This window comes from Schistocerca americana, chromosome 6, assembly GCF_021461395.2.
Source record: "Schistocerca americana isolate TAMUIC-IGC-003095 chromosome 6, iqSchAmer2.1, whole genome shotgun sequence".
Classification (NCBI taxonomy): domain Eukaryota; kingdom Metazoa; phylum Arthropoda; class Insecta; order Orthoptera; family Acrididae; genus Schistocerca; species Schistocerca americana.
In genome coordinates this window covers 582,873,149-582,893,934 of record NC_060124.1, presented here as the reverse complement: position 1 = coordinate 582,893,934, position 20,786 = coordinate 582,873,149, and the positions used below count along the sequence as shown (strand labels likewise).

The 20,786-nt window shown below is 48.9% G+C and overlaps 1 long non-coding RNA gene across 2 annotated transcripts; it reads right to left on the bottom strand.

Moving 5' to 3' along the window:
• Positions 1-17,190: 17,190 nt before the first annotated feature.
• LOC124619225 lies at positions 17,191-20,072 on the bottom strand. Of its 2 annotated transcripts, none has more exons than XR_006980061.1 (4): positions 19,982-20,072; positions 19,735-19,809; positions 18,593-18,783; positions 17,191-18,447 (listed from the first exon to the last, which is right to left on the bottom strand). It is a non-coding gene; the product is annotated as an uncharacterized LOC124619225 (long non-coding RNA). The 2 variants fall into 2 exon arrangements; XR_006980060.1 differs by having other exon boundaries at positions 18,670-18,783.
• Positions 20,073-20,786: the final 714 nt, after the last annotated feature.

The window sequence follows — 20,786 nt, the reverse complement described above, 5'->3', positions numbered from 1 at the left end:
ACTTTAACGTCTGTAGACGTCTCTCCATTGATAACAACATGCTGTGTTCTGTTTGCTAAAAACTCTTCAATCCAGCTGGTCTGTTATTCCATAGGCTCTTACTTTGTTTATCAGGCGACAGTGCGGAACTGTATCGAACGCCTTCCGGAAGTCAAGAAAAATAGCATTTACCTGGGAGCCTGTATCTAATATTTTCTGGGTCTCATGAACAAATAAAGCGAGTTGGGTCTCACACGATCGCTGTTTCCGGAATCCATGTTGATTCCTACATAGTAGATTCTGGGTTTCCAAAAAGGACATGATACTCGAGCAAAAAACATGTTCTAAAATTCTACAACAGATCGACGTCAGAGATATAGGTCTATAGTTTTGCGCATCTGCTCGACGACCCTTCTTGAAAACTGGGACTACCTGTGCTCTTTTCCAATCATTTGGAACCTTCCGTTCCTCTAGAGACTTGCGGTACACGGCTGTTAGAAGGGGGGCAAGTTCTTTCGCGTACTCTGTGTAGAATCGAATGGGTATCCCGTCAGGTCCAGTGGACTTTCCTCTGTTGAGTGATTCCAGTTGCTTTTCTATTCCTTGGACACTTTGTGCGAGGATTTAGAGAAGGAACTGCAGTGCGGTCTTCCTCTGTGAAACAGCTTTGGAAAAAGGTGTTTAGTATTTCAGCTTTACGCGTGTCATCCTCTGTTTCAATGCCATCATCATCCCGGAGTGTCTGGATATGCTGTTTCGAGCCACTTACCGATTTAACGTAAGACCAGAACTTCCTAGTATTTTCTGTCAAGTCGGTACATAGAATTTTACTTTCGAATTCACTGAACGCTTCACCCATAGCCCTCCTTACGCTAACTTTGACATCGTTTAGCTTCTGTTTGTCTGACAAGGGGAGGCCGCCAATTGTGAAATTCAGATTCGATTCATACTGCACATAATAACAGCCCATGGCCAGAGGTGTAATGTGGCAAAGCACCAAGATGCACTTCTCAGCCGTTGTCGAGAAAATCGACAGTTAAAAGAAACCGTTGCGGTGAAATACTCTCTACGATTAATAATTTCTCTACATCGTCGTGGTGCAGCGGTAAGCGCTCGGGTTCATAATCCGAAGGTCGCCGGATCGAATCTCGCGCCATGCAACTTTTTTTTTTTAGTATTTGTTTTTTGTAATTTTAATGTGTATAGACACACACACACACACACACACACACACACACACACACACACACACACACATATATATATATATATATATATATATATATATATATATATATATATATATATAATTCCCGGCAATCAGTTGCAACAATTATGCATATAATAAGTTGTTGAAAGTCGTTTCTCGTGGAAAAACTGGCGACTTCGAACATCATTATGTTTACCGCAAACAAAGTTGTATTTCACAAATGTTATTAGTTGTCTTCATAATGTTAACCACGTATAGTTAACGGAAACGATATTCCGAAACGAATACGTGTAGCGTAAATCAAACGTTCGAATTAGAACAGAGACCCCACGAACACAAATTTGCTGTGGCAGGTATGAAATATAAACTCCGTTACTCGCTCGTTACACTTGAAGGACATATGTAGAATGGGCCGAGACGAGCAGCCGCATAACAGCGTAGTTGCCTGCTAACTTCGAAAGAAGGTAGATGCGGTCCCTAGCGCAACTTATAACATCGTCGAAAATCAGTGCGGACGGGAGAGCTTTGGTACACCCTGTTAAACAAACGGAAAAATGGAGGCGGTACAATTGGAAAGCGATCCGCCTTCACCAACATGCATAAGCAATTCATTAATAGTTATATATATATAAATTTGAATTACAAAAAGCTAATAAAAAATTGCATGGCGCGAGATTCGATTTGGCGACCTTCGGATTACGAACCCGAGCGCTTACCGCTGAGCCACGACGCTGTAGAAAATTATTAATCGTAGAGAGTATTTCACCGCAACGGTTTCTTTTAACTGTCGATTTTCTCGACAACGGCTGAGAAGGGCATCTTGGTGCTTTGCCACGTTACACCTCTGGCCATGGGCTTTTATTATGCGCAGTATGAATCGAATCTGAATTTCACAATTGGCGGCCTCCCCTTGTGAGAGGTTTTGGCTGCGTTTAAACTTAGAGTGAAGCTCTCTTTGCTTTCGCAATAGTTTCCTAACTTTGTTGTTGTACCACGGTGGGTTTTTCCCGTCCCTCACAGTTTTACTCGGCACGTACCTGTCTAAAACGCATTTTACGATTGCCTTGAACTTTTTCCATAAACACTCAACATTGTCAGTGTCGGAACAGAAATTTTCGTTTTGATCTGTTAGGTAGTCTGAAATCTGCCTTCTATTACTCTTGCTAAACAGATAAACTTTCCTCCCTTTTTTTATATTCCTACTAACTTCCATATTCAGGGATGCTGCGACGGCCTTATGATCACTGATTCCCTGTTCTGTACATGCAGAGTCGAAAAGTTCGGGTCTGTTTGTTATCAGTAGGTCCAAGATGTTATCTCCACGAGTCGGTTCTCTGTTTAATTGCTCGAGGTAATTTTCGGATAATGCACTCAGTATAATGTCACTCGATGCTCTGTCCTTACCACCCGTCCTAAACATCTGAGTGTCCCAGTCTATATCTGGTAAATTTAAATCTCCACCTAAGACTATAACATGCTGAGAAAATTTATGTGAAATGTATTCCAAATTTTCTCTCAGTTGTTCTGCCACTAATGCTGCTGAGTCGGGAGGTCGGTAAAAGGAGCCAATTATTAACCTAGCTCGGTTGTTGAGTGTAACCTCCACCCATAATAATTCACAGGAACTATCCACTTCTATTTCACTACAGGATAAACTACTACTAACAGCGACGAATACTCCACCACCGGTTGCATGCAATCTATCCTTTCTAAACACCGTCTGTACCTTTGTAAAAATTTCGGCAGAATTTATCTCTGGCTTCAACCAGCTTTCTGTACCTATAACGATTTCAGCTTCGGTGATTTCTATCAGCGCTTGAAGTTCCGGTGCTTTACCAACGCAGCTTCGACAGTTTACAATTACAATACCGATTGCTGCTTGGTCCCCGCATGTCCTGACTTTGCCCCGCACCCTTTGAGGCTGTTGCCCTTTCTGTACTTGCCCGAGGCCATCTAACCTAAAAAACCGCCCAGTCCACGCCACACAACCCCTGCTACCCGTGTAGCCGATTGCTGCGTGTAGTGGACTCCTGACCTATCCAGCGGAACCCGAAACCCCACCACCCTATGGCGCAAGTCGAGGAATCTGCAGCCCACACGGTCGCAGAACCGTCTCAGCCTCTGATTCAGACCCTCCACTCGGCTCTGTACCAAAGGTCCACTCAGCTCGACACATTACTCTTTTCGTAATAGAGTCGTCGGTCTAATAATGACTTCGCGACAAGCCCAAGGGAGTGTTACGGGAGGGGTGATGTGAAAGATCTAGGTGATAATGCGGCTCTCAACCCTCCGCCAGTTAGCTGTCTCTAACTTTATTAGTTGGAGAAGCATGAAGAATGAAACCACTGTCGGATGTGACCTATGCCTGTTGGTTTAATCTTTGTAACATGCAATACAATGTCGCCGGTAAAGAGGGCTCTCTCACTTACAGTGCAAGTGTATTATTGACGTAAATGTGTGTCTCTGAGAATTACTGAGATCCTTAGCAGAGACAGCCATGAGAAAACTATTTTGTCTAGTGCACAAGACAGCCGAACTACCCGCAGATGTCAAGAAAAATGTAATACAGTACTTACAGTGCCAAAGAAGATACGTATTGTCAGGAGTGAATACTACTCAACCATCAGTTTAATAAGTCATGGTTGGAAAATATCAATACAAATTATTTATAGAACAATACAAAAACTGGTAGAAACTAACCTCAGGGAAGGTCAGTATGGGTCCCAGAGAAACGCGAGAAAATTCAAAGCAGTACTGACCTTACGATTTACGTAAGAAGGTAGGTTAAAGAAAGGCAAACCTACATTTATGACATCTGGAGATTTATAGAAAGGTTTTGACAGTATTGTCTAAAATACGATTTTTGAAACTGTGAAGGTAGCATGGATAAAATACAGGGATTGAAACATTGTACACAACTTGTACAGAAACAAGATGGTTGTTGCAAGAGTGGAGGGGCATTAAAGGAAAGCAGTGGTTAAGATGGGACTGAGACATGGTTGTAGCTTATCCCTGATGTTATTCAGACTGTGCTTAGACCAAGCAGTAAAGGAAACTAACTACTGCAACCTGCATCCCTCTGAATCTGCTTACTGTATTCATCTCTTTGTCCTCCTTTACGAGTTTTACCGCCCCCCCCCCCCCTTTGAACAGATACTTCCCTCCAGTACTAAATTGATTATCCCTTGATGCCTCAGAATATGTCCTACCAACCGATCCCTTCTTCTGGTCAGGTTGTGCTGCAAATTTCTTTGTTCCCCAATTCTGTCCAGTACTTCCTCATTAATTACATCATCTATCAATCTAATCTTCAGCGTTCTTCTGTAGTACCACATATCGGAATCTTCTGTTCTCCTTTTGTCTAAACTGTTTATCAATCACGTTTCACTTCTGTACGTGGCTACACTCCATTCACATACTTTCAGAAAGCACTTGCTACCACTTAAATCTATGCTTGATGTTAACAAATTTCTCTTGTTCAGAAACTCTTTTCTTGCCATTGCCGGTCTACATTTATATCGTCTCTACTTTGGCCAACATCAATTATTCTCCTGCCCAAGTAGTAAAACTCATCTACTATTTTAAGTGTCTCGTTTCCTAATCTAATACCCTCTGTATCACCTGACTTAATAAGACTACATTTCATTATCCTTGCTGTTTTTATGTCTTTTTTCTGGACTTTAATTACCACTCCAAATTTTTCTTCTGGTTCTTTTACTGCTTGCAGAATCTACATATTGATTAATTTTGGGTATTGGCTACTACAATATCGTCACACTCGCATCTCACCCACTGCATCCCTTTCATACCCCTCGAATCTTATAACTGCCGTCTGGATTCTGTACAAGTTGTAAATAGCCCCCTGTATTTTACCGCTGCTAAACTCAGAGTTTCAAAGATGACACGCCAATCAAAATTCTCAAAAGCTTTCTCTAAGTCAACAAGTGCTTTAAATGTAGGTTTGCCTTTCCTTAGCCTGTTTTCTATGAGAATTCGTAGGGTCAGTATTGCCTCGAGTGTTGCTACATTTCTCTGTAATACAAAAAAAACTGATCTTCCCTGAGGTCGGCTTCTACCCGCGTTTACACTCTTTTGTAAAGAATACGTGTACATATTTAGGAACCACAGCTTATGAAACTAACAGTTCGGCAATGTTCACTCCTGTCGGCACGTGCTTTCTTTGGAATTCGAATATTATATTCTGTTTGAAATCTGAGGGTATTTCACGTGTTTCATACAGCTTTCTCAGGGGATGGAAGAGTTTGGTCATGCCTGGCTCTCCCAAGGCTATCAGTAGATCTGTCGGTGTTTCCATCTACTGCCGGAGCCTCGTTTCTGATTAGGTCTTACAGTGCTCTGTCAGCAGCATGGAAATGGATAATGTCTTGAAAAGAGGTTATAAGATGAACATAAGCAAATGTGCAGTCCTAAAGCATCGACTGGTCACGGACCAGCGTAGCGACGCGAAACGGCATGAAGAAGGCACCGACCACTGTGCCAGGGCAGAGAGCGGGCAACTTCACACCTCCAGGAAGACAGGCTTCAGCGCCCCCTGTCAGTCTTCACTTAACCAAACAGCCGCCCATCGGCGGTCAGACCAGTTCGGTCACAGACTTCGAGAGCATCAGTACTGAGTAACAGGAAGACAATACTTAGCCTGCGATCCGCGAGTAGTAACAGTGTATAAAAGCAACTGCATGTAAGAGGCACAGGAAGCGCTTCAAGCCACCCCATAACGAGAATTTAGTTCATGTTTCTTTCCTTTTCTACTAATCTGCAAGTGTTGTGTACAGATCATTTTGGATTCCTGCCTCCGGCCATCAAAATCTCTCTCCCTCCTTGTTTGTGTCGGTGCTGTCTTCCACAGTAGGTGACACATCTCGCGCCACGGATTACAGAAACAACCCTGCCTTCCCTCTTCACCGCTCCGTCACAGTGCGTCACTTATATTTCTTTCTTTTCTTTCGGAGAGGCATTGCTACTAATTGTGTATTTGCATCACTTATAACTAATTTGCTGCGGCGCTCCCCTTGTTAAAACGGCCTCTAAACCGCCCGCTACATTGCCTGTACCTACGGCTCTGGTTGCTGCTGGCTTTGATCCAGTGCAGTTTATTCAGTTTCAGATCTAACGTCCCAGATGACGACTTAGGTCCAGCAGTTGTTAATGCGCGAGCCGCTGGTGGATCAACTCCGCCACAACAGCCAGCCACGTCCGTGGCACCGTTCCGAGGTGACAATGAAGAATGAGAGGAGTGGGACGACTGGTACGCTCAGCCTGACGCTCGTTGTGCTACACATCGAGTGCAACGTGCTGTGAAACCTTCTTATTTCTTGTCAATGGGCAACACAGGAATCTACTGCCTCGCTTAGAAGGCATTCCCCACCAGTAGGCTGGAGTTAGTTTCCGCCCTCACCGAGTATTACGAGGATCAGGTACAGGTTGCTGCAGCTAGTTACAAGTTCTTTCGAATGCGGAAAAAGCCAGAACAGACATACTGTCAATGGGTCACTGAACTTCGGTGTCGTTTTCAATGTAGCTGTGGACACTATTATATTGACACAATCATTCGTTATGCAATTACGTACACTGTGTCAGACAACAGGATTCGCGAACAAATTCCCAAACATTGTGATCCTACTTTGAAACAAGTGTTACAAATTATTGGACATCAGGACTCGTAAGATACTGCTGCGGAAAATACGAAGAGGTAGCTGCTACGTGCAGAGCAATGCAAAGCGACAAACAGGTACGGCCTTGCGAGCGACCAACACACGCAAACAGGCCACCGCGCCGTGGACAGAGCAAAAAAGTGTCTGCTGTGAAGTCATGACCACGCTGATGCCATGTACTGTCTGTATGCTTGCAACAGAAAAAGAACTCTATCAAAGTTTGCTAGGGAATAAGAAGAGACACATTATTCATTATCATAATCTCCAGCAGTGGCTCAGCTTGGGGATGGAGCTGGTTGGAATCACCAGGACTACCTCCTTCAAGCAGTCCTTCTGGTTGAAGGAGTGTATTGATCTGAATACGAAACAGAGAGCTTTCGCGATGTGTGACTTCGAGACAGATTTTTTATAAATTAAAAAGAATAAATCTGTTTTCGACAGGACAATGGAGAATTTGAGGGAACGACATGAAATTTTGATTATAACCGAATGCGATGGGCGTTATGGCGTAGGAAAATGCATTGCCAGACCAAATTTTAAGCGGGTAGCCATATTCAATAAGAACTTTGTTGCTGTGGAGATGGCGAAGACTGCAGTAGAGTTTACAAAACCTATTTAAGTGGACCTATCCAAACTCCACATGTACTGCTTCATTTTGAACCTGCGAGAACTCATTTCGCACATTCTAAATTACTTTTTATGGATACAGAAAGCTTTATCTCTTGAGTGAAGAGCTACAATCCATATGAAGTAATGAGATACTATGGTAATGAATTACACATGTCCTCATACTGGGGCGATAATCCTCACGTTGTTGTTCCACATAACAGGAAGGTTATCGACCTTGTGAAACACGAGGGGCATCGATTATCGATTGTAAATATTATAGGTCTGCAATCAAAATGTAGGAACGATGTACATTCAAAGGTGCCACCCAGCTAAGAGTGTGCATTGCAGAGCATCGAGAGACTGTTTGCGGTGCCTGTACAGCGGTGTTCGCGTGCTGCGCCGCAGACGCCGCATGTTGTACAGCAGCCTAGTATCCGCCTCATGACGATAAAAGGTTCATTCGTGATGACGGGATTGAAACTCTCCAATACTCACACACTAGTCACTTGTATGAGCCTTTTATCATACGAGGGCAGTTCAATAAGTAATGCAACACATTTTTTTTCTCGGCCAATTTTGGTTGAGAAAACCGGAAATTTCTTGTGGAATATTTTCAAACATTCCCGCTTCGTCTCGTATAGTTTCATTGACTTCCGACTGGTGGCAGCGCTGTACGGAGCTGTTAGAATGGCGTCTGTAACGGATGTGCGTTGCAAACAACGGGCAGTGATCGAGTTTCTTTTGGCGGAAAACCAGGGCATCTCAGATATTGATAGGCGCTTGCAGAATGTCTACGGTGATCTAGCAGTGGACAAAAGCACGGTGAGTCGTTGGGCAAAGCGTGTGTCATCATCCCCGCAAGGTCAAGCGTGCGGGCCGGCCGTGCACAGCTGTGACTCCTGCAATGGCGGAGCGTGCGAACACACTCGTTCGAGATGATCGACGGATCACCATCAAACAACTCAGTGCTCAACTTGACATCTCTGTTGGTAGTGCTGTCACAATTGTTCACCAGTTGGGATATTCAAAGGTGTGTTCCCGCTGGGTCCCTCGTTGTCTAACCGAACACCATAAAGAGCAAAGGCGAACCATCTGTGCGGAATTGCTTGCTCGTCATGTGGCTGAGGGTGACAATTTCTTGTCAAAGATTGTTACAGGCGATGAAACATGGGTTCATCACTTCGAACCTGAAACAAAACGGCAGTCAATGGAGTGGCGCCACACCCACTCCCCTACCAAGAAAAAGTTTAAAGCCATACCCTCAGCCGGTAAAGTCATGGTTACAGTCTTCTGGGACGCTGAAGGGGTTATTCTGTTCGATGTCCTTCCCCATGGTCAAACGATCAACTCTGAAGTGTATTGTGCTACTCTTCAGAAATTGAAGAAACGACTTCAGCGTGTTCGTAGGCACAAAAATCTGAACGAACTTCTCCTTCTTCATGACAACGCAAAACCTCACACAAGTCTTCGCACCCGAGAGGAGCTCACAAAACTTCAGTGGACTGTTCTTCCTCATGCACCCTACAGCCCCGATCTCGCACCGTCGGATTTCCATATGTTTGGCCCAATGAAGGACGCAATCCGTGGGAGGCACTACGCGGATGATGAAGAAGTTATTGATGCAGTACGACGTTGGCTCCGACATCGACCAGTGGAATGGTACCGTGCAGGCATACAGGCCCTCATTTCAAGGTGGCGTAAGGCCGTAGCATTGAATGGAGATTACGTTGAAAAATAGTGTTGTGTAGCTAAAAGATTGGGGAATAACCTGGTGTATTTCAATGCTGAATAAAACAACCCCTGTTTCAGAAAAAAAATGTGTTGCATTACTTATTGAACTGCCCTCGTAGAATATATATATATATATATATATATATATATATATATATATATATATATGTGTGTGTGTGTGTGTGTGTGTGTGTGTGTGTGTGCAGGTGTGTGTGCATGTGTATGTGTTGTGTGTGTTTGTGGATGGGTGTATCATGTAAATATTGCTGAAGAACGCACTTATGTTGTGTTGTCTGGTTTCGTTGAGTTTTGCCAACCTATCTAGGTACTTCTAGGGGAAAACCCCCTACCTAGTCACCTGTCGCAACCTTACCTCGTCGGGAAATGCAGTTCTAGTGATATGCATATCCCTCCGAGGTAGGGTTTCAACAAGTTTCTAGAGTGGCGATTGCATAAAACGTAGCGTATCTAGGAGGCGGAGCGTAATTGTTGGTGTCAAAAGAAATGTCAAATGTGTGTGAAATCGTATGGGACTTAACTGCTAAGGTCATCAGTCCCTAAGCTTACACACTACTTAACCTAAATTATCCTAAGGACAAACACACACACCCATGCCCGAGGGAGGACTCGAACCTCCGCCGGGACCAGCCGCACAGTCCATGGCTGCAGCGCCGTAGACCGCTCGAATTCTTGGTGTCATTCGTTTGGAGAATGATGTATTCTCGACGCTCTCAGGTAGGACACTGACCTGATCTCTCTCCATGCCGAGGTCAGCCAAGTGCTCAGCTGGAAAGTGAACATCATACCCGCTTAAATTATGGAAGAAAACGGATATGTGCCTTGGTAGCTGTACTTCACTGCACGTATTGTGAGCTGCGCCACGTAACTTCCGCGTAAGATGCCAGTGGTCCCTACGACGAGTTTCCGCTTTTCTGTCTAACTGCAGGCCACAAATATGACAGTAAACCGCGTTGTTGTATAAATCTTCATTCTCCTTCGACTTGGTCATGGGATGGTTGTCGCTGTGAGGCTTATCAACCTGCCATGAAAGTTTTTCGCGCTCAGTGAGCAGCCAAACTGGAGAATAAGATTTGTGGCGGTTAAAAATTGAATCATAGGTCGATACACTTTGTTGCGCTGCCACATATGGTGCGTGTTTTTCTATAAAGGTGGTATGTGAGATCGTGGGGTCACCTTCTCAGCGGGTCGCAGCAGCGAGGAGGCATTCAAAGTCGGCGTGCACTAAAAACGGGCATCGCTTCTGATGGTGAGAATTTTTAAAATTTGTGAATTCGGCTTCCTCAGTAGGCATAATAATACGTACCGAGTCCATGAAAGTGCAGTCTACTAGATGCGTTGCTGATAACTAGTCTGAGAGAAATAATTGAGGCACCTTAAGCAAATATGCTTTTTACGCTTGTAGTTACTCAATTGAGTAAACAGAAGTCGTGACATAATGATAATTGCCTTTCTCCTTATTTTTCTCATTGGAGAATAATAGCACTTTTACTTGCATCTTATGCCTACTGGCAAATTTTGAGAAGTGGAGGGGCCCGACAGCTATATGCTTACGCTGCTCATCTGACTTGTGTTTCTCCAGGCCGTAAACATTAACCGATTTTCCGGTCTTCTGCGCCTCAAATTCTGGTATGTACTGGATCTTGATAGGGAACTCGATATCGTTAAGGTTGTAACACTTCCGAATGTCAAGGTATCTACTGTATCGAGATGTGCACACTGGATGATCGTTGCGAACGCAATTTCTTTCGCAAGCGATGCAAAACCAGTCTGATCCTTATTATTTTCGAGGTTAATACATCCCTTAAAAAATGGTTGAAATGGCTCTGAGCACTATGGGACTTAACGTCTGAGGTGTGAGTCCCCTAAAACTTAGAACTTAATATATCCGCCGTCCGCGGATAGGAAAATCTGAGAGTGTGAGTTATAGCGTAAGACTGATCCTCCAAGCCTACCAATAACTAAATCAGAGATTCTTCCAAACAAACTGTCTGTAGTAACCATACAACTTCACTTAACCAAGCCCCGGCCGTCTCGTGAAGAGCGGCGCGGAGTCCACGTTGCCGTCACCTGAGTCCGAGGACGAGTAGAGGCCCTGCGAGGATGGCTCCGGTACACTGGCGGCGGTGGACGATGACGCGGCGGCTACTACCACACCAGTGGGCTCGCTCGGCGTGAACCGCCTCTCCAGGATTTTTTTTTCTTTATTGTTATTTTTAAACCCGTACAAACAGGCAGGCTGTCAGCAGCATGTTACGCTGCTCTTCAGCCATAGAATTGACAAAGAAATAACAGAAAGAATACACATAAGTTACATAACGGCGGGTAATAAAACAATAGACACATAAAGACAAACACGGAGCCGTTCACACTCGACGATAATCCACACTACAAACTGTTGACACGACGCACAAACACTGAAGATGGCGATGGCACTGGTGAACGATGGAGTGCGACGGTGAACACTGAACACTAAACACGACGGCACACACGAGACACTGATGGCGATGATCTCCGGCGCGCGAATGTCCACTTAGCGTGTGCGAGTCCGGGGACCTGCCAAGAGGGGAACAAGGGTGAGGTAGGGGAGAGGGAAGAACAATGATGCCAGTGGCTGAGGAGGTGGGGGGAGGAGTAGAGGGACAGGGGAGGGGAAGCGCGGGGGAGGAGTGGGGAGAAATGGAGGAGGGAGGGAAGAAGGAGAGAAGGGAGGGAGGGTGCCCAAAGGAGCAAACACAGGAAGAGGGAGGGAGGATCAAAGCTGGTTGGAGGGGTAGATGGAGGGGAGGAGGGCATCATCATGGAGAGGGAGCTGGCGGAAGCCACCTTGGGAGAGGGTAAGGTGGGTGGAGAGATGGAGACCGGGTGGGACGTGGGAATACAGGCGTGGCAGCAGGCGGGGGTGGGAGAGGATGGGCGAGACAAACGGGTGAGGAGGATCGAGTTTTCGGGAGGTGTACAGGATCCGTATCGGTTGAAGGAGAAGGAGGAGGTGTGGGAACGGAATGAGGTCGTACAGGATTCGCGTGGGGGAGGGGAAACAGATGCGATAGGCGAGGCGGAGACCATGGCGTTCAAGGACCTGAAGGGATTTGTAAAAGGTAGGGGGGGGGGGCGGAGATCCAGGCAGGATGGGCGTAACAGAGGATAGGGCGGATGAGGGATTTATAGGTGTGGAGGATGGTGGAGGGGTCCAGACCCCGCGTACGGCCGGAAAGGAGCTTGAGGAGATGGAGTCGGGAGCGTGCCTTGGCTTAGATTGTCCGGAGATGGGGGGTCCAGGAGAGGCGACGGTCGAGGGTGACGCCAAGGTACTTAAGGGTGGGAGTGAGGGCAATGGGACGGCCATAGACGGTGAGATAGAAATCAAGGAGGCGGAAGGAAGGGGTGGTTTTGCCTACAATGATCGCCTGGGTTTTGGAAGGATTGACCTTGAGCAACCACTGGTTGCACCAAGCGGTGAACCGGTCAAGATGGGATTGGAGAAGGCGTTGGGAGCGTTGCAGGGTGGGGGCAAGGGCAAGGAAGGCGGTGTCATCGGCAAACTGGAGAAGGTGGACTGGGGGTGACGGCGGTGGCATGTCCGCCGTGTACAACAGGTACAGAAGGGGGGAGAGGACGGAGCCTTGGGGCACACCGGCGGAGGGGAAAAAGGTGTAGGAATCAGTGTTATGGATGGTGACATAGGAAGGACGGCGGGAGAGAAAGGAACCGATCAGACGGACGTAGTTAATGGGAAGGGCGAAGGTTTGGAGCTTGAAAAGGAGACCGGAATGCCATACGCGGTCATAAGCGCGTTCGAGGTCAAGAGAGAGGAAGATTGCGGAGCGACGGGAATTGAGCTGTTCGGAAAGGAGATGAGTGAGGTGAAGGAGAAGATTGTCGGAAGAGAAGGACGGCCGAAAGCCACACTGGGTAACGGGAAGGAGGCAGTGCTGGCGGAGATCCTGGTGGATGCGTCGGGTGAGGATAGATTCCAGGACCTTGCTGAAGACCGAGGTAAGGCTGATGGGACGGTAGGAGGAGATGGCGGACGGCGGTTTGCCGGGTTTAAGGAACATGAGGATAAGGGAGGTTTTCCACAGGTCGGGGTAGTAACCGGTGGACAGGACTACATTGTAGAGCCTGGCCAGGGTGGAGAGAAAAGAGACAGGAGCTTCACGAAGGTGACGATAGGTGACACGATCGTGACCAGGAGCGGTGTTGCGTTTTGTGCGGAGTGTAGCAATGAGATCCTGTGTAGTGATAGGAGTATTGAGTTCCGTGTGAGCAATGTTGTCCAAGTACTGGAAACCAGGAGCGAGGGGAGGGACAGAGGTGTCAGTTCGATTGCAGATATCCGGGAAGAGGGAGTAGTCGAACTGGGGATCATCGGGGATGGAAAACACATCGGACAGGTAGGAGGCAAAGTGGTTGGCCTTACTAAGGGCGTCAGGGAAGGGGTGATCATCATGGAGAAGAGGATAGTAGGGGGAGGGCTTAGTTCCGGTAAGGCGACGGAAGGCGGACCAGAACTTGGACGAGTTTATAGGAAGGGTAGCATTTAAACGGGTGCATGTCTGTCGCCAGTCCCGGCGTTTCTTAGCCGCGAGCAAATTACGAATGTGTCGCTGGAGTTGCCGGTGGCGTCGTAGTGTGTCCGGGTCACACGTGCGGAGGAAGGCACTGTAGAGACGACGGGATTCACGGAGGAGGAGGAGGACGGCCTGTGGGGGTAAGGTAGGACGGTGAGGGTGGATGGCAACAGTAGGGACGTGGGCCTCCACGGCCTCAGACAAGGTCTGCTGGAGAAAGGAGGCGGCATGGGTGACATCATCGGGATGGCAATAGGTGAGAGGGTGGCTATCGACCAGGGTGGAGAGGGTATCCCAGTAGGCATTCCAGTTGGCATGGGAATAGTCATGGATGTACTTAGGGGGAGGGTCAGTACGAGGGTCGGGGCGGGGGCGACGACCGTCTGAAACGGTGAGGAGGACAGGGAGATGGTCGCTACCAATAGGCTCCAGGACATCCACCGTAATGCGACCAAGGAGGTTGGGGGAGGAGAGAATAACATCGTGAGTGGAGTTGGATTCGGGATGGGTGTGCTGGTGGATGGGGATGAGGTCGCCTTGAAGGGAGGAGAGGAACCGATGCCACCGCCGTAACTGGGCAGCGGAGCGACTATGGATGTTGAGGTCGGCGGCGATCACGTGGGAGGAGAAGGTACGGTCGATGTGGGAGAGGAAGTCGAAAGGAAGAGGGGCGTTGGGGCGGACATAGATGGTGGCACAGGTAATGGTAAGGCGGGGAAGAAGAGACTAAGGATCAGGTGTTCGGTGGGGTCGGGAAGGAGAGGTTGGAGGCGAACGGGGATCTGGCGGTGGTGACCGATGGCAACTCCGCCACGCGCAACTGGGAGGGGGTTATCGGAGCGGTGGAGGAGATAGGGGGAGGTGTGGATGGAATGGTGGGGTTGAAGGAAGTTCTCATTGAGGAGGAAGGCATCCACACGGTGGGTAGCAAGGGTGTGCAGGAAGAGGTTCTTGTTGGCGGGAAGGGAGCGGATGTTGTTGAAAAGGATACGGTGCTGTCGCGCCATGACAGGGATTTATACAAGGGTGTCAAGACGGGAGAAGGTGAAATGGGCCTGGTTGTTGGAATAGGTGGCGTACATTTTGAGGTGAAAAATGGAACGGGCGGCGAGGGAGATCTGTTGGAGGGTGTGGGGGCGCTGAAAGGGATGAACATTCTGGAGGACGATGGTGAGGAACCTGATGATGTCCTCAGCCGTGGGGGGGGGGGGACGAAGGGAATTGCCAGGAGGGGTGGGGGCGTCCAGAGGACGGACAGGTACGGTAAGTTCAGGAGTGGTTGGAGGGGGTCGAGCTTTACACTTTTGGGAGTAGGTGGGATGGGGGAGATTGCAGGTATTACAGGAGGGAGGGGATTGGAGGTTAGGGCACTGCCGGAGAAAGTGCGCTTGCCGACAATGCGGGCAGGTGGGGGCCTCGCGGCACTCAGCTGCTGCTGCATTATAGCGCAGACACGTCTGGCAGCGCAGGGATTGAGGAGGGGAATGGGAGGGGTCGACCTTGTCCCGCTGGTGGAAGAGGAGGGCACCCTCCTTCAGGAGATGGTCAATGGAGGGGGCGTCCTCAGAGAAAACCCGCATAAGGCGGGTGGGGCTGGCCGAGTTGAAAATGCGGCGGACTGTCCGCACCTCCAGCGTGGGATGGGTCTTGAGCTCCGCCAACACCTCCTCCTCCGTGATCGACGGACTGAGCCGCGTGATCACGGCGGTGAGGGTCGGCGGGCGACGCGGGGGCTGGGGTTGGCGGGTAGGAGAAGGAGAAGGAGCAGGGGTAAGGGAGGCATTGGGACCAAAACGGGTGATGGGGAGGCGGGAGAGGATGTCAGTATGGAAGGTTGGGCTGGGGGAGGAGATGAGAACAGAATCCCGTCTGGGAGTAATGAGAGAGATGGGGGCACCAGGGAAATTTTGGCGGAGGAGGAGGGAGAGATTCCGGGCCTCGAGAAAGGAAGGATCGGGATGGGACAGGAGATATTTGTATAAACTCGGGGGGGAGGAGGAGGAGGAGGGAGCAGGGCCAGGCGGGGAGACATCCATGGCACCCTGGGGGGGGGGGACGGAGGTCGGGGCGGGGCTTTTTTGGGAGCGGAGGAGGTGGGGGTGCCACTAGGGCGTTTGACGGCGACAGAAGGGCGGGTGGGAAGGGACAGGTCCCGGCGTGGACGCAGCAGTCGGCGCCGGAGATGGTGACAGTGAAGGCGAAGGCGACGGCGACGGTGACGGCTATGATGATGACGGTGGCGGCGGTGGCGGTGACGGCGAAGGCGACGGAGAGAGCTGAGCGGGGACAGTGGCCCGACGGGCCACCACCCGAGCCGGAGCTGCAGTGACAGGCTGGGGGAGTGGGGGGAAAGGATCAGAACGAGAGGAGCGAGAGGAGGAAGGGGGAGAGGGGGCGACAAAGAGTGATGGCGAAGGGAGAGTGAGGAGAGGTGGGATGGAAGGAGGAGGGTGTGACTGGGCACACCAAGTGATAGTGGTGGAGGCGGCGGAAGGGGATGTATAGACGATGGCGGTGGTGGTAGTGGTGGCGGTGGTGGTGGGGGCGGACATGACGACAGGGAGAAAAAAAAAAGCACAGCACAAAAAGGAAAGGACACAAAACTGGGAAACAATGAAGACGCAGACGATCGAAGACCAGGGTCGGACGACCAGGGTCGGACGGCGACGACGACGGCGACGGCGACGGCGACGGCGACGGCGACGGCGGGAACGCCGCAGCCGCTGCTGCTGCTTCCACGGACGGGGCCGGGGCCGGGGCTGCTGCTGCTGTTGCTGCTGCTACTGCTACTGCTGCTACTGCCGCCACAGGAGGAGGACTGGCTGGCTGGCTGGCTGCTGCCGGTGGGACCGCTGCTGCAGGCCGGGACCGGGACCGGGAGCGGGACCGCTGCTGCTGCTGCTGCTGCTGCTGCTGCTGCTGCTGGACCGCTGCGGCTCTGCTGGGCTGGCTGGCTGGCTGGCTGGCTGGCTGGCTGGCTGGCACCTGTAACACCTAGCACTTCGATGAGCGCTGTAATCGCACTATCGAAGGGCGGCAACCTTTCGGTGTACCGCCGGAGATGCCTCTCCAGGCTCCTGCGCCAGCCTAAATACTGCTCGGCGCATGGATATGGCTCTCTCTATTTGCAGTCACTTGTCGAGCGGAAGGAAAGAGGTCCGCGGCTGTAGCGACCTCTTGCGGCGCCGTGGACGCATCCTGGTGGTCTCTGGGAAGCGTCTGTGTTTCTGGGACGACCGGCCAGGCTGACCCCTACTCGGCCCGGGGCCCGCTGTACCGGTCTGCTTCGCGGGAAGCGAGAGTTGCAGGCGCTTAGTCTGGACACAGTAGAACTACTTAAACCTAAGTAACCTAAGGACATCACACATACATGCCCGAGGCAGGATTAGAACGTGCGTCCGTAGCGGTCGCACGGTTCTAGACTGTAGCGCCTAGAACCGCTGGGCCACTTCGGCCGGCATACATGCCTTCTTATCAGCTATATCGTTAGGGAACTTAATATAGATGGACGTTCCATTTACTAGATCGTAGACATGTGTGTGGAGGCCCAGGTTCAGTATTCGGCTGAGTGCTTTGACTCTTAACTTCCGTATCGGAAAACCGGGCCAGTATGGCTCTCAAGGTGGATTCAGGAAACCACTCGGCAATTGATACGCTCCACGTTATTACACCATTTTCCCCCAAAGATAATGAAGACTTTTCTCTCCAATACCAATGGCAGCTTTGGGGGGCGGTGGGTGAGGGTGACAGTCCGATACACAGCACTGCACCGCATTTTATGGTGGGATACGGCGATTGTTAACGACCCTGAGGAGCTCTTTCTCCATGGTAGGAAGGCACAGGATCGTGGTAGCCTCATGCCGGATTCTCGATCCCTGTGAACGAAATTCACTCGTTAAAGGTGACCACAATCACCGAGTATTCTAACTGCGATATAGTGTCACTGACCTGATGTCTTTCACCGAAAGGACGGGAGAGGGAACTGCCGGTAGCCACAGCATCATTATCATTAACACTGTCGTTAATACTACGTCTAGTAGATGAAGGCGACGACTGCGTCTGCCTGGTGGATGGCAGCGCTGAGGAGGAGGCGCTCGCTGGGATGAGGGGGATGCGCCGAGGCACACACGCCTTTGGTCGGCGAGGCCGATCAGCGTGGGCTGGAGTAGTGGGGCCGGCCGTGGTGGCCGAGCGGTTCTGGGCGCTACAGTCTGGAATCACGCGACAGCTACGGTCGCAGGTTCGAATCCTGCCTTGGGCATGGATGTGTGTGATGTCCTTAGGTTAGTTAGGTTTGACTAGTTCTAAGTTCTAGGGGACTGATGACCTCAGAGGCATTTGAACCATTTTTTTTGGAGTAGTGGGAGGCTGCGACGGTGAGGCCCAGTGGGAGCACCCATGTTGGTACTGCTGCTGCCTGCTGGAGCGTTCACCACCGCCAGCCTGAGGGCTGGGACATCGTTGCTCTTCTTCTTCCACCGACTGGACAACCCACAGACGCCAGAGTGTATGAGACAGCGCAGCGGCAGTGGCGCGTTGTTGTTGCTGGGCACTGCACGCCAGCCGAGCGTGTGTTTGAGTCCCGCCCCCGCAACCACTGCTCCAGGCACCCGTACCACGACTAGATGTTGTGGTGGCGGTGTTGGTGACGCCTCTGTAACGGGCGAAAACGAAAAAAAAAATTAAGTACAATGCTCAAGATTCTATTTTTAATATTTGGTGTAAACAAATAACAACATTCCAGAATAATAATAATTATATGCTGTAATCACGACGGTTGCCTTATAATCATCTTTTACACTCTGGGTCCAAGGCTTGAGCAGTTCGGTTGGGCTTTCTGGTAGTTCCCCCACCCAGTCCAGTATTTCCTCCTCACCCAAAAGGACGAGATGGCGCCGCCTTTCAGCGTCCTCAGCTGCCGCCATCTCATGTACACACTTCAGTATTTCGCCCCCTCCTTCGAGCCATCTATGTAGCTCGCTGACGTTGCCTGCAACAATAAGATACTGAACGTAATTATTTATTGAAAATATTAGAGGCACACACAGAAAATCGTACTGAAATACAGACGGAAAAATGTATCCTTTAGCTCACCGAAATACCAACAGAAAATCGTATTCTTTAGCTCACTGAAATACAATCACAAAATCGTGATTTCCATTTCTGCATCTACATCTACATACATACTCCGCAAGCCATCATACGGTGCGTGGCGGAGGGTACCACGTACCACAACTAGCATCTTCTCTCCCTGTTCCACTACCAAACAGAACGAGGGAAAAATGACTGCCTATATGCCTCTGTACGAGACCTAATCTCTCTTATCTTATCTTTGTGGTCTTTCCGCGAAATATAAGTTGGCGGCAGTAAAATTGTACTCCAGTCAGCCTCAAATGCTGGTTCTCTAAATTTCCTCAGTAGCGATTCACGGAAGGAACGCCTCCTTTCCTCCAGAGACTCCCACCCGAGTTCCTGAAGCATTTCCGTAACACTCGCGTGATGATCAAACCTACCAGTAACAAATCTAGCAGCCCGCCTCTGAATTGATTCTATGTCCTCCCTCAATCCGACCTGATAGGGATCCCAAACGCTCGAGCAGTACTCAAGAATAGGTCGTATTAGTGTTTTATAAGCGGTCTCCTTTACAGATGAACCACATCTTCTCAAAATTCTACCAATGAACCAAAGACGACTATCCGCCTTCCCCGCAATTGCCGTTACATGATTGTCCCACTTCATATCGCTCTGCAATGTTACGCCCAAATATTTAATCAACATTACTGTGTCAAGCGCTACACTACTAATGGAGTATTCAAACATTACAGGATTCTTTTTCTATTCATCTGCACTAATTTACATTTATCTATATTTAGAGTTTCACTGAAATTACTTATATACGAAACACACACACTGAATTTGAATATCGAATTCTGGTACTTACAAGACTGAATCGATGGTTTCTGAATTTCAACCTCGACACTTGAACCTTCTTCTTCTTCGCCCACTATAGAAACTCCTAGTAGAGCAAAGACTATGTCTTAGACAACTGAATGCAACATTTTAAGAAAAGTAAATGTATATACATTCCCCGCCCTCATCATTAGAACCACAGAATGTTACGTGGAAAAAAATATTTTTCGTGACAGCTACACGTTACAAAAAAATATTGCATTTACGTTCTTGCTCACCCGGCTAGTTTATTGCTGGTGCAGGCTGGTGCAGTGGTCTCTCCGCCTCCTGCCGGCGGTCCAACTCAACCAGCATGTCAGCGATGATTGCTGCTACGACAAGAAACAAAAAGAAGGGTTGTAATACCCGTTACAGAACAAAAATTCTTCACACACTAAAATTACAGCAGAAAACCATTCAAAATCTCAGTAGTACGGACCTATGCCTGTACCGATTACGACCTGAACAGTTGCTGTGAGCGATACTAAAGTAATGGGGCACACAGGTACATTGAATGAATAGAACAATTAACTTACATGGCAGGTTGTCCTGGTGAAGACGTTTGCCGCTGCTACCACCGTTGATGCTGTCGTTGGAATTTGAGCACTTCATTGTTAACAAAAAAAAAAAAAAAAAAAAAAAAAAAAAAAAAAAAAAAAAAAAAAAAAAAAAAAAAAAGCAGACCCAAACACACACTAGAAAAGACAAAAGTGAAATGACGACGGCAGAATGAGAGTGACAGCATCACAACGAGGGTTTGTATAAATTCTACCCCCTCCACCCACCATTTCATCCAGAGAGCCAATAGGAGTGCGGCATCCCTCCCACCTGCTGATGAATGCTGGTCTGGGCTCGCAGGACAAGTTGGTGCTGGTCTTCTAGCCCTTTTCGATATTCGTTCTGGCGTACTCTGGCTGGAAACACCCACGAAATCTAGCCTACCCTGTAGTGTTGTACAGGATTTGCAGAACAAGTAGCGATATGAAAACGCGTCTATGGTTCGATATCTTCCATTTTCGAAAATAATCCGTATAAAAGGGAGAA